At 39.5% G+C, this 13,512-nt stretch overlaps 1 non-coding gene across 1 annotated transcript; it reads left to right on the forward strand.

Annotated features, from left to right (window-relative positions):
• The first annotated feature begins 2,045 nt into the window (after nt 1-2,045).
• LOC114905337 lies at nt 2,046-2,186 on the forward strand. The gene has a single exon (XR_003796177.1). It is a non-coding gene; the product is annotated as a small nucleolar RNA SNORA70 (small nucleolar RNA).
• Nucleotides 2,187-13,512: the final 11,326 nt, after the last annotated feature.

Genomic DNA, 13,512 nt, shown 5'->3' on the forward strand with positions numbered 1-13,512 from the left:
GAAGAAAGATGTATGCAAAAAATATGTAAAGTATGACATCAAAGACATAAAATGTTTGGAGGGGGTACAAAGTAAAACTGCTTTTAGAATGTGTTCGAATATAAGCAAATATCAGAATAATATAAACTACTATATATATCAATAGCTATGAACTTCATGGTTACTGCAAATTAAAAACCTATAATGGATACACAGAAAATAAAAAGAAACCCAAAGATAATGCTAAAAATAATTATCAAGCCACAAGAAAAGACACTAAAAGTGGACAAAAGGAACAGAGAAGAACTACAAAAACAACCAGAAAACAATTAATAAAATGGCAATAAGTATATATCTATCAATCATCACTTTAAATGTAAATGTACTAAATGCTCTAATCAAAACACATAGGATGGCTAAATGGATTAAAAAAAATGACCTATATATGTTGCCTGCAAGAGACTCACTGCAGAACTGACACACAGAGACTGAAAGTAAAAGATATGGAAAAAGATATTCCATGTAAATAGAAATGAAAAGAAACATGGGGTATCAATATTCATATCTGACAAAGTAGACTTTGAGACAAAGATTACAACAAAAAACGAAGAAGGGCATTACATAATGATAAAGAGGTCAATCAAAAAAGATAATACAACATTTGTAAACATTTATGCACCCAACATAGGAGCACCAATTAATATAAAGCAAATATTAAAGAAACAGAAGGAGAAATAGACAGCAATACAATAATAGTAAGGGTTGTAATACCTCACTTATATCAATGGATATATTCATTAAGACAAAAAACCAGTAAGGAAACTCTGGCCTTAAACAACACATTACACCAGATAAACTTAATACATATACAGAACATTACATCCAATGGCAAAAGAATGCACATTCTTTTCAAGTGCACATGGAACATTCTCCATGGTAGATCACATATTAGGCCACAAAACAAGTCTCAATATATTTAAGAAGACTGAAATCATATCAAGCATCTTTTCCAACCACAACAGTACAAAACTAGAAATCAGCTACAAGAAAAAAAACACAAACACGTGGATACCAAAAAACATGCTATTAAACAATCAGTGGGTCAATGAAAAAATCAAAGAGAAAATCAAAAACTGCTGTGAAAATGAAAATGGAAAAACAACTCCCCAAAATCTATGAAATGCAGCAAAAGCAGTTTTAAGAAGGAAGTTCATAGCAATACATACTGACCTCATGAAACAAGAAAAACCTAAAATAAATAATCTAAATGTGCATTTAAAGGAACTAGATAAAGAAGAACAAGCAACGCCCAAAGTTAGTAGAATGAAAGGAATGATAAAAATCTGAGTAGAAATAAATGAAATAGAGACTAAAAATAAAAAATAGAAAAGATCAATGGCAATGAGTTAGTTCCATGAAAAGATAGACAAAACTGACAAACCTTTAGCCAAATGTACCAAGAAGAAAGAGAGCCCGCATAAATAAAATCAGAAATGAAAGAGGACAAATTACAATCAATATCACAGAAATACAAAGGACCGTAAGAGAATACAATGAACAATTATATGCCAACAAATCTGACAATCTAGAAGAAATGGATAAATTCCTAGAAACATACAATCTCACAAGACAGAGTCAAGAAGAAATAAACAATATGAACAGACCAATTACTGAGATTGAAATTGGTCATTAATTTTAAAAACTCCCATCAAACAAAAGTCCAGGACCAGACAGCTACACAGGGGAATTCTACACAACATTTAAAGAAGAGTTAATGCCTATCCTTCTCAAACTATTTCAAAAAAACTGAAGAGGAAGGAATGCTTTCAAACTGATTCTACAAGGTCAGCATCACCCTGATACCAAAACCAGACAACAACAATATTAAAAAAAAAGAAAAAGAAAATTACAGACCAATATCCCTGATGAATACAGTTGTAAAAATCCTCAACAAAATATTAGCAAACTGAATTCAACTGTACATTAAAAGGATCATACACCAGGACCAAGTGGGATTTATCTCAGGAATGCAAGGATGGTTCAAAACCTGCAAATCAATCAATGTGATATATCACATTAACAAACTGAAGAATAAATATCATATAACCTAGGGACCCAGTATGCAATGGCTGCAAACAGCAGCCTCCTCAGTAATGTATGCAGCCTGTTGCTTGCATGGGTGGCCCTAAGGGACCTTGGAGATAGCCCTTTCCAGTGGACATTTAGTCTGACATGCTTTCCCCAATCTAGGCTCCAGACAGGTATGCAGAGTGCCTTTGAAAAGCCCCATGAAAAGTGGCCAAGGTCCCCACTGGCCAAGTCATCATGTTCATCCACATCAAGCTACAGAACAAAGAGCATATGATTGAGGCCCTATTCATGACCAAGTTCAAGTTCCCTTGCCACCAAAAGATCCACATCTCTAAGAAGTGGACATTTACTAAATTTAATGTGAATGTATTCGAAAACATGGTGGCAGAAAAGTGGATCAGCCCAGATGGCTGTGGGGTCAAATACATCTCTAATCATGAGCCCCTCGGCAAATGGTGGGACCTGCATTCATGAGTACCTTGGCACTGTCCCCTCCTTACTCGTGCCCACCAATAAATCCTACTTTCCTGTAAAAAAAAAAAAAAAATATATATATATATATATAAAATCATCTCAATTGATGGAGAAAAAAAGCTTTTGACAAAATCCCACATCCATTTATGATAAAAACTCTCCAGAAAGTGGGTATAGAGGGAACATACCTCAACATAAAAAAGGCCATATATGACAACATACAGCCATCATACTCAACAGTGAAAAGCTGAAAGCATTTCCTCTAAGATCAGGAAGAAGACAAGGATGTTCGTTCTTGTCATTTTTATTTAACATAGTATTGAAAGTCCTAGCCACAGCAATCAGACAAGAAAAAGAGATCAAATAAATCAAATTGGAAAGGAAGAAATAAAACTGTCAATGTTTCCAGATGACATGATACTCTATATAGAAAATCCTAAAGACAAACTTCAAAAACCTATTAGAACTAATAAATTAACTTAGTAAAGTTGCAGGATAGAAAATTAATATATAGGAATCTTCTTTTTTTTTGCACACTGGCCACAAACTACCAGGAAGAGAAATTTAAAAAACAATACTATTTACAACGGCATCAAAAAGAGTAAAATACCTAGGAATAAGTCTAACCAAGGGGGTAAAATACCTGTACTTGGAAAACTATAAGACACTGATGAAAGAAATTGAAGGAAAAACAAACAAATGGAAAGATATATCATGGTCATGGATTGGAAGAAGGAATATTGTTAAAATGACCGTACTACCCAAGGCAATCTACAGATTCAATGAATTCCACATCAAAATACCAATGGCATTTTTTCAGAACTAAAACAAATAACTCTAAAATTTGTATGGAAATACAAAAGATCCAAAATAGCCAAAACAGTCTTGAGAAAGAAGAACAAAAATGGAAGAAACACACTCCCTGATTTCAAACTATACTCCAAAGCTACAGTAATCAAAACAGTATGGTACTGGCACAAAACAAGCATATATATCATGGGAACATAATAGAGAGCCCAGAAATGAACACACACTTACATGGTCAATTAATCTATGACAAAGGAGGCAAGGATATACAATGGGGAAAAGACAGGCTCATATATAAATGGTGTTGGGAAAACTGGACAGCTACATGCAAAAGAATCAAATGGGACTACTCTCACATCATCTATAAAAATTAACTCAAAATGGATTAAAGACTTACATGTAAGACCTAAAACCATAAAACTCCTAGAATAACACATAAGCAGTACACTCTTTAACACTGGTCTTAGCAATGTACTTTTTTTTTTTTTTTTTTTTTTGCTTCTGTCTCCTCAAGCAAGGAAAACAAAAGCAAAAATAAGCAAATGGGACTAAATCAAACTAAAAAGCTTTTGCATAGTGAAGGAAACTATCAACAAAATGAAAAGGAGACCTACTGAATTGAAGAAGATATTGGCAAACAATACATCTGATATGGGGTTAATATACAAAATATACGAAGAACTCACGCAATTTAACATCAAAAATACAAAAAAATCAATACAAAATTGGCAGAGGACCTGAATAGACATTTTTCCAAAGAAGACATACAGATAGCCAACCAGCACATGAAAAGGTGCTCAACACCAGAAATTATTAGAGAAATGCAAATCAAAACCACAATGAGATATCACCTTACACCTGTCAGAATGGCTGTTACCCAAAAGTCAACAAATAACAAATGTTGGTGAGGATGTGGAAAAAAGGGAGGCCTTGTTCACTAGGAATGTAAATGGTGTAGCCACTAGAGAAAACAGTTTGGAAGTTCCTCATGAAATTAAAAGGTAGAACTACCATATTCCACTACTGGATATTTTTCCAAAGAAAACAAAAACACTAATTTGAAAATATATATGCATCCCTATGTACACAATAGCCAAGATATGGAAGTAACCTAGTGGATAAAGAAGATGTGGTATATATGCACAATGGAATATTACTCAGCCATAAAAAATGAAATCTTGCCATTTGTGACAACATAGATGGACCTAGAGGGTATTATGCTGAGTGAAACAAGTCTGACAAAGAAAGATAAATACCATATGAGTTCACTCATATATGGAATCTAAAAAACAAAAATGAACAAATATAACAAAACAGAAATAGAGCCATAGATACAGAGAACAAACAGGTTGTTGCCAGAGGGGAGGGGAGAGGGGAGGCAGGAGTGAAAAGGTGAGGGAGATTAAGAGGTACAAACTTCCAGGTACAAAATAAATGAGTCATGGGGATGAAATGTACAGCACAGGAAATATAGTCAATAATAATATAATATATTTGTGTGGTGACAGATGGTAACTAGACTTATTGTGTGATCAATTTTTAATGAATAGAAATATCAAATCACTATATTGTGCACCAGGACCTAACACAGTGTTGTAGGTCAATTATACTTCAAAAAACAAACAAACTCAGAAAAAAAGACATCAGATTTGTGGTTACCAGAGGTGACAGGTGACGGGAAGGAGAATTGGATGAAGGTGGTCAAAAGGTACAAACTTCCAGTTATAAGGCTAATAAATACTAGGGATGCAACGTACAGCATGATTAACATAATTAACACTGCTGTATGTTATACATGAATGTTGTTAAGAGAATAAATCCTAGGCATTCTCATCACAAGGAAAAAAGTTTTGTTTTTCTTTTATTTTGTATCTATATGAGATCATGAATGCTCACTAAATTTATTATGGTAATCATTTAATGATGTATGTAAGTCAAATCATTATGCTGTACACCTTAAACTTGTATAGTGCTATATGCCAATTACAGTCTCAATAAAACTGGAAGAAGAAATTATCGTAAGTACCAAAAGCCACTGAAATGTACACTTTGAATGGCTGAATTGTATGATATGTGAATTATATATCAAGAAAGCCATTTTTTAAAAAAAGAAAGAAACTGCACCTTGACCATCTCCTATTTTACTCTTCACTTTTGGTTTTCTCTGTACATACTGTGAAGGGAAAAATAGACGATTTTCACATGTATCAAAAAAGAAAGTGATGGGCAGGAGACCAGCATATATGTCCACAACTGAATCATATTTAACACCTTTCTATAATGCTTTTCTCCAAAATTCCCTCCTACCATAAGAAAAAAGTTGAAACACTGTTATTTTTCCAGAAAGCTGGGCTCTGGAATGCTATTTCAATTTGCACAATTTTAAGCAAGGAGTTATAGAATTGTATGCCAGTACATTTCCACAACAACAAAAAATAGTTCTAGTGGCTGAGATCTATTGGCAAAGGGGGAAGAGAAAGAGGTTTCGGATACTGTATTTCTTCATACTCAGGAATACAAAGTTGACAGAAAGATGAGAAAAGTTTCAGAGGTGACAAAAAATAAATGGGAATGTTTACGATCCTTAAATCTCTGACTTTTGTAGATTTAATTATTTTCAGAGAGAGAGAGAGGAGTCCTAACATAGGCAGTCAAATACATTTCCTTTCCTACTCCTGCTGTGACACAGCAGGCTAGGTAGGATGAAATCGTATTAATTAATTCACTTACAAGTCCTCTTCATAACCAAGTGAGAGGCTGAAAAGAATGGACAGGGTGATACTGGGAATTCAGACAGTGTTGTTTATCAAAATAATACAATGAGAGCCCTTGTATCTGACATAACTGAGAGCAATTAGTAAATGAATAAAACAACAGTAGGGAGAGAGAATTATATAAAGTGATGCACTCATTAAAATTTTTGTTTTAACATATAAATCCATTTTCATTCATCAATCTTTTGATGTAGGACCAAAGCGTTTGCTTTTAATATGACAGAAATTACAATGATCTGATCACAATATTTATTAGTGGCTTTCCTTTAACAAGTCTTTCCAAAACATTCAGTTGAGCTTTCAGAGAAACAATTCTCTTTTCACGCTTTGGTTTATATAATATTTAACTAAATTACATAATTACAATATCAAGTACAACTGGTACAAAGAGCTTTGGAAACAAACACAACTGACTTGTGGGAAGCATTTAACTCAGCTGACATGGCAAGAGCAGAGGATGCAGAGTTGTTTTTGAATCATTAATAGATGTTGAAATTTATCAAAAGCTTGTACTGCATTCATCAAGATAACCATGAAAGAGTTCTTGTTTAGTCAATTAAGAGAGTGAATTGGGATTTCTGAAGTTAAACCATCCTTTTACTTGATCTGATATTTGTCATACACCAATAGACTTAGTTTCATAGATTATTTGGGATTTCCACATGCCTTTCTTAAGCAGACCTATAATTATGTTTCCTTGTGCTGTCTTTATTTGGCTTAAGGTCATACTAGCCTAAAAAATGAGTTGGGAGGTTTTCCTCTTTATTTCTAAAATGTATATAAAACATTGATTTTCTTTCCTTGAAAATTTGGTAGAACTCTCCCATAAGGCCATCTTTGTCTAGAGCTTTTGGGGATGAGGGTAGGGGTAAGGGTCTTTGATTACTACTTCAAATTCAAATGTTCTCTTTCTTCTGACACCAATTTTGTAATTTCATATTTTTCAAGAAACCTAGTTCATCTAATTTTTCAAAACATTTTTTGAAACAGTTTTTTAAATCACTATTGTGAGGGTGGCAAATCACTTTCTCCCTGGTGGCACAGTGGTTAAGAATCCTCCTGAATGCAGGACACACGGGTTCGAGACCTGGTCTGGGAAGATCCCACATGCTGCAGAGCAACTAAGCCCGTGCGCCACAACTACTGAGCCTGCACTCTAGAGACCACAAGTCACAACTACTGAGCCCGCATGCTGCAATTACTGAAGACCTCACGCCCTAGAGCTCATGCTCTGCAACAAGAGAAGCCACCGCAATGAGAAGTCTGCACACCACAACAAAGAGTAGCCCCCGCTCACCGCAACTAGAGAAAGCCTGCACGCAGCAACGAAGACCCAACGCAGCCAAAAATAAAATAAATAAATAAATTTAAATCACTTTTGTGAAAGAGGACTCTAGGTTGTGGCCTTCTCGGAAATTCTGATATTATAGTCTGTAACCCTCTAAACACTAACCTTCAAGACCTTCATGCTAGCACACAGCTCTCAAAGTGGAGAAGGGTGCTGAGGAGGAGAGAAGGCTTGAAGACCAGTAGGTCTGCCTGCACCTACTGTAAACTCTCACTGCCCCAACCAGACTCACCTCCATGCTGTTAGATAGCTGTCAGGATGGCTACTGTTTTCCCACTTCATGGTAGCAATGCAGCCAACCACGAGCCACTCAAGTAAAAACCAGGGCAAGGAATCTTACCTAGAGATTCATACCTAAAATCCTCTCCTACCCTGTCTACTGCCTGTAGTGTGCCTGTTTATTTTACATTCAACCATTGTGATTGAGCTTGTAGTCATGGCAGGCTCTGTCCAAGGTACCAGGAAACTCAGTAGTGAACAACATATAAAGCAGTCTGCCCGTTTGGAGTTATAGTCTAGTGCAACCCTGTCCAATAGAAATCTAATGCAGCCACATGTGGAATCTTCGATTTTCTAGTAGCCACATTTTTTTAAAATAAAAAGAAACAGGTGAATTTAATTTTAATAATGTTATAGGCTGAATTAGCATGCACCCCCCAATTCATATGTTGAAATGCTAACCTCCAGTACTTCAGAAAGTGGCTGTATTTGGAGTTAGGGCCTTTAAAGAGGTCTTAATTCAGTTAAAAGGAGGTCACTGGAATGGGCCCTACTTCAGTGAGACTGGTGTCCTTATAAAAAGAGGCGAGGGCTTCCCTGGTGGTGCAGTGGTTGAGAGTCCGCCTGCCGATGCAGGGGACGCAGGTTCGTGCCCCGGTCCGGGAGGATCCCGCATGCCGCGGAGCAGCTGGGCCCGTGAGCCATGGCCACTGGGCCTGCGTGTCCGGAGCCTGTGCTCAGCGGCAGGAGAGGCCACAACAGTGAGAGGAAAAGAGGCAATTAGGACACAGAAACACACAGAGGGATGACAATATGAAGTTACAGGAAGAAGACAGCCATCTAAAAGCCAACAAGGAAGGCCTCAGAAGAAACCAACTCTGCTGACAACTAGGCCCTGGACTTCTAGCCTCCAGATCTGTGAGAAAATAAATTTCTGTTGTTTAAGCTACCCAGTCTTTGGTTTTTTACAGCAGCCCTAAAAAACTAATACATATATTTTATTTAGTCCAGCATATCTAAAACATTATCATCGCAACATGTAAGCAACATAAAAATGAATTAGTGACATGTTTTACCTTCCCTTTTTTATACTAAGTCTTCAAAATCTGGTGGAGGGTGGGGGAATGAGGTATTTTACACTTGCAGCTCATCTCAATTCAGACTGCCTGCATTGTAAATGCCCCATAGCCACCTGAGGCTAGTGGCTACCATACAGGGCAGTAGCGGTCTGGTCCAACGCTCTTCCAAACATGCTGCCATTTCCCACACTCTGTAACCCAGATGTGATCTTTGCCTCACTGTTCCTTAGAGTTTGTCTGTTTTTATTAGTTTATCAGGCCCACTGACTTCCCTCTGGCTTTTGCAATGTTTTAATGTTGGTTACAGAAAGGGAGCCAGGAACCCAGCCTGGGTGAATCATATTATCAGAAGTCAGAAATCTCCACACAGGACTGAAAGTAGGGTTTGAACACACACTGCTCCTGGCTAGTCAGTATTCAAATCAAAGAGCGTGGTAATGACTCAGTCATCTCCCCGCTCAGCCTTACACAAGTTTGTCCTCTCTAGATAGTTGGGGTTTTCCACAGCTCCGAAAGCAAAGAAATTGTGTAGGATATTCAAAGTTTTCAAATGTGCCCTCAGTGCTATGAGAAGAAACAATGTAGAACCCCTCCACTTCCAGAGTCCCCACAGCAAAGCCCCACTTCTGTGAAAGACCCTCCTGAGAGACAGACAAAAAAGATAATTATTGACCAAGGACAGCTTTATTCCCATCTACTAAAAGGAAGAGCTGCTTAGTGCTACGCTTCAAACATTCCTTTCCCCTTCATGTTGAACACTGAAGTTTCAGCTTTCAAATTCTCTTCTAAAGTTCTGATTCACTAACATCCTTATAAAATTTTATGATAGTTTTTTAAGTAGATGTAAGCCGGATATCAACTGGTGTTGACCTATTTCTTAATATCGAGATAAAGATAGATTAAAATCTCCACATTATCTATTGTAGAAAAATGCAGTGGCACCCTTGGGATTTCTGCTCATTTCTGTGGCTTAGGGGTAGGGGGGCCCTCTAATGGCTGCCTCTGCCCCTGTGTCTGTTGAGTGAATACTGAGATCAGCAGTTCTCTCACCCTCCACTCCCATCTGGCTCAACCCTGCTCTGCCTTCAGGTGTTCTTGCCCTTAATTTCAACCCAATGCACCCTCCAATCAAGGCATTTTGAGTAAACAGAAAATATTATTGAAGGTTTGGGAAAGAAAAATCTACATTGCAGCAGCAGAAATCATTTAAAATCCAATAATAGATATTTGTATTGCTAAAGGTCGCTTGGCTTTTTCCTTGACTTGGGCACCAAACACCCTCCATATTGTTGCTTCTCTCTCTCTTCCCTCCCCCTTCTCTTTTGTCTCCCCCTCTACCTTCAGCCCCCTCTAAATCCCTGTTCATTTCTAAGGCACACCGCTTCAGCTATCATGAGTTTGCCTCGGCTCCTGTAGATTCCCATGCCCTACCCTAGGATCCCATCTTTGCTTCAAGCAGCTTATCAAGGTATTTTTGCTCTTCTAAATGTATCTATCACTGTATCTCAAAAGGTCCCAATTGGATCAGTTTCAAGATTTGGATATATATCTCTGTGAAATTAAATAATATCCTTTTTTCTCTTCCTTTCTTCCTTCCCACCACGTTGTATTCTTTCTATTCATTACCTCTCCACTTAGAGTCCTATATTCCTTTCCTGCCAGCATCCCATTTTAAAAATAAAAATATGATATAATCTTCTGGGTTCTATTTTTATAGTTCCTTCTTTGCACTCTCTCTGGCTAATAGACAAATGTGAGTTGATACTGCATTAAAGTGTTTCCTTTTTCACTGGGGTATTTGCATCCTAGTAGAAGAGCTAGGACCTTGCCAAGCTGACCAAAGCAAGGAAGAATAAAGGTGTCCTAATCTTGAGCACAAGGCACAGTTATCTAAAAACAAGAGTAATCTCTTTGCCTTCTAGACTTTGGTGGCCAACATTGGGCACGAGCAGGTGGTTAGTCTTTTTATAAAGAAGAAACATGATTTAGAGGAGTCTAAAGCCAGAAGGGAAAGTGGACAGAGGATGTAACTTCTTTTTATCTCTATTACAACCTCAGCATCTTAACCAAAGGGCACCTTAATGACGTGTGCACACAACTATCGCATAACAGAGGAGAATGGTCAATTCAGGAAAGGGCCTGGGGGGAAAGGCTTTGCCCTGAGGTGTCAGAGTGTGTGAGTTACCCCCTAGGAAGCGGGGAGTGTTCTTCATAGCACCTCCTCCCCAGCAGGCAGCTATCTTCCCTTCCTCTGAACTCACCCAGCAGGTCTTCATCTATCCCTCCCTTACATCACTTACCTGTTCCACCTTCTGTTACATGAGTTTACCTTTACACCTTTTTTCCTTATTAGAAATGAATTCCCTGAGGGCCCTGGTACTTGTTCTTCCCTCAGATAAATGTATCTCTGATCAAATGTCATTTTATCAGAGATGCCTTCCCAAACCACCCTATCCCCCATCACCTCTCTCTTCATTCTCTGCTTCATTTTTATTTATAGCTCTGACTACTACTTGGCATATATTTTTTGCCTGTCTCTCAAATACACACCCAGGAAAACAACTCACTGACAAAAGAGATTTCATTTCTAGCTTGCAAAATAGAGCCTGGCACACAGTAAATATTCATTAAATGGATGAACAAATCAATCATAAAACTTTTTCATCTATCTATATATCTTTGTATCCCCCACAGAACTCAGTACAAGGCTTAGCATTTCTTGAGAACCTAGTAATTATTTGTTGAAGGGAGGAAAGGGGAAAAAAGGGTAGAAGGGAATGAAAGAGGAAAGAAAGAAGGATGGTTGAAAGGAAGGGAGAGGGGAAGGAGGGAAGAAAGAAGTGCTAAATGGCTAAATGAAGGAATAAATGTACAGGTTATACATAAGTAACCTGTCACCTTGAGAAATTGTGGGAAAGACTGCAAGTGTCATTAAAACCAACGACGGCAAGGAAGGAGGCCCAGATAGTGGCTCATTTCCTTGGTAGAGACATTTAAGGCAGAGAGTCAAGATGCAAGGAAAGTTACCATAGGAGAACTCCATCCTATAGGCTGGCCAAGTGAAATATGAGATGAATTCAGGCATTAGCACTGCTTGGCCAAGAGCCACAGAGCTAATTGTTACTTGTTGTTTGAGTCTCTGAAGATGGCACCATTAAAACTTGCACTTTTAATATAATGAATAAATGTCTGTGAGCCCCATAATTAGAGGATGGTCTAGAAAATTAGGGAAATTACTTTTTTAAAAACAGGAAATTAAGACTTGGAATCAGTCCAAGAAATTATTCAACTGCCTCCATATAAGACCAGTTCATATTTTCTGCCTCTTTAAATATCTGTTGGCGATAAAACCACACATCTTCAGCTTCATCCAACTCTTGTCAACCAAATCATGCTGACCATCTTTCATGTTTCAGCTACTCAACCATTTGGCACAGATGAAGATGGGTTTATTCCCTAATGAGCAACAGAAGAGCACTGAAGGTGTCCATAAGAGAGTAAAGCACAGTGACTAAGAGTCTGGGATCATTGGAGGGGCTAATGGCGGACACTGGGAAGGCTCAGCCCAAGGAGTACTTCCCAGAACTTCTGCTGCCAGTGTCCTTGTCCCCACAGTGAGATGAAGCCACCCCCTGCCTCTGCAGGAGACCCTCCAACACAAGCAGGGACCAATAATCTTCTGTAAATATCATCAGTCTCTGTGAGAGAGGAAGAGTTGACAGGATACAGTTCACACGAGGCTACCAGCAGAAACGTCCAGTTTACCCCTTTGTCACCTGTGCTCCAAAGGTACATCAGAAATACATCTACACGCAGAACAACGCCTACAGAACACCCACTGAACGCTGTCAGAAGACCTCAGATCTCCCAAAAGGCAAGAAACTCCCCACGTACCTGGGTAGGTGAAAAGAAAAAAGAATAAACAAAGACAAAAGTATAGGGACGGGACCTGCACCAGTGAGAGAGAGCCTTGAAGGAGGAAAGGTTTCCACACACTAGGAAGGTCCTTCGCGGGTGGAGACTGCGGGTGGCGGAGGGGGAAGCTTCGGAGCCGCGGAGGAGAGCACAACAACAGGGGTGCGGAGGGCAAAGCGGAGAGATTCCCACACAGAGGATCGGTGCAGACCAGCACTCACCAGCCCGAGAGGCTTCTCTGCTCACCCGCCGAGCTGAGGATCGGGATTCGGTCGGAGCGCCGGGAGAGGACTGGGCTTGGCGGCGTGAACACAGCCTGAAGGGGTTAGTACACCACGGCTAGCCGGGAGGGAGTCCGGGAAAATGTCTGGACCTGCCGAAGAGGCAAGAGGCTTTTTCTTCCCTCTTTGTTTCCCGGTGCGCGAGGAGAGGGGATTAAGAGCGCTGCTTAAAGGAGCTCCAGAGACGGACGCAAGCCGCGGCTAAAAGCCTGGACCCCAGAGACGGGCATGAGACGCTAAGGCTGCTGCTGCCACCACCAAGAAGCCTGTGTGCGAGCACAGGTCACTCTCCACACCTCCCTTCCGGGGAGCCTGTGCAGCCCGCCACTGCCAGGGTCCCGGGATCCAGGGACAACTTCCCCAGGAGAACGCACGGCGTGCCTCAGGCTGGTGCAACATCCCGCCTGCCTCTGCCGCTGCAGGCTCGCCCAGCATCCGCACCCCTCCCTCCCCCCGGCCTGAGTGAGCCGGAGCCCCCGCATCAGCGGCTCCTTTAACCCCGTCCTGTCTGAGCGAAGAACAGACACCCTCCGGCGACCTACACG

Source organism: Monodon monoceros, unplaced genomic scaffold (assembly GCF_005190385.1).
Source record: "Monodon monoceros isolate NGI ecotype Baffin Bay Population unplaced genomic scaffold, NGI_Narwhal_1 Super_Scaffold_21, whole genome shotgun sequence".
Lineage (NCBI taxonomy): Eukaryota > Metazoa > Chordata > Mammalia > Artiodactyla > Monodontidae > Monodon > Monodon monoceros.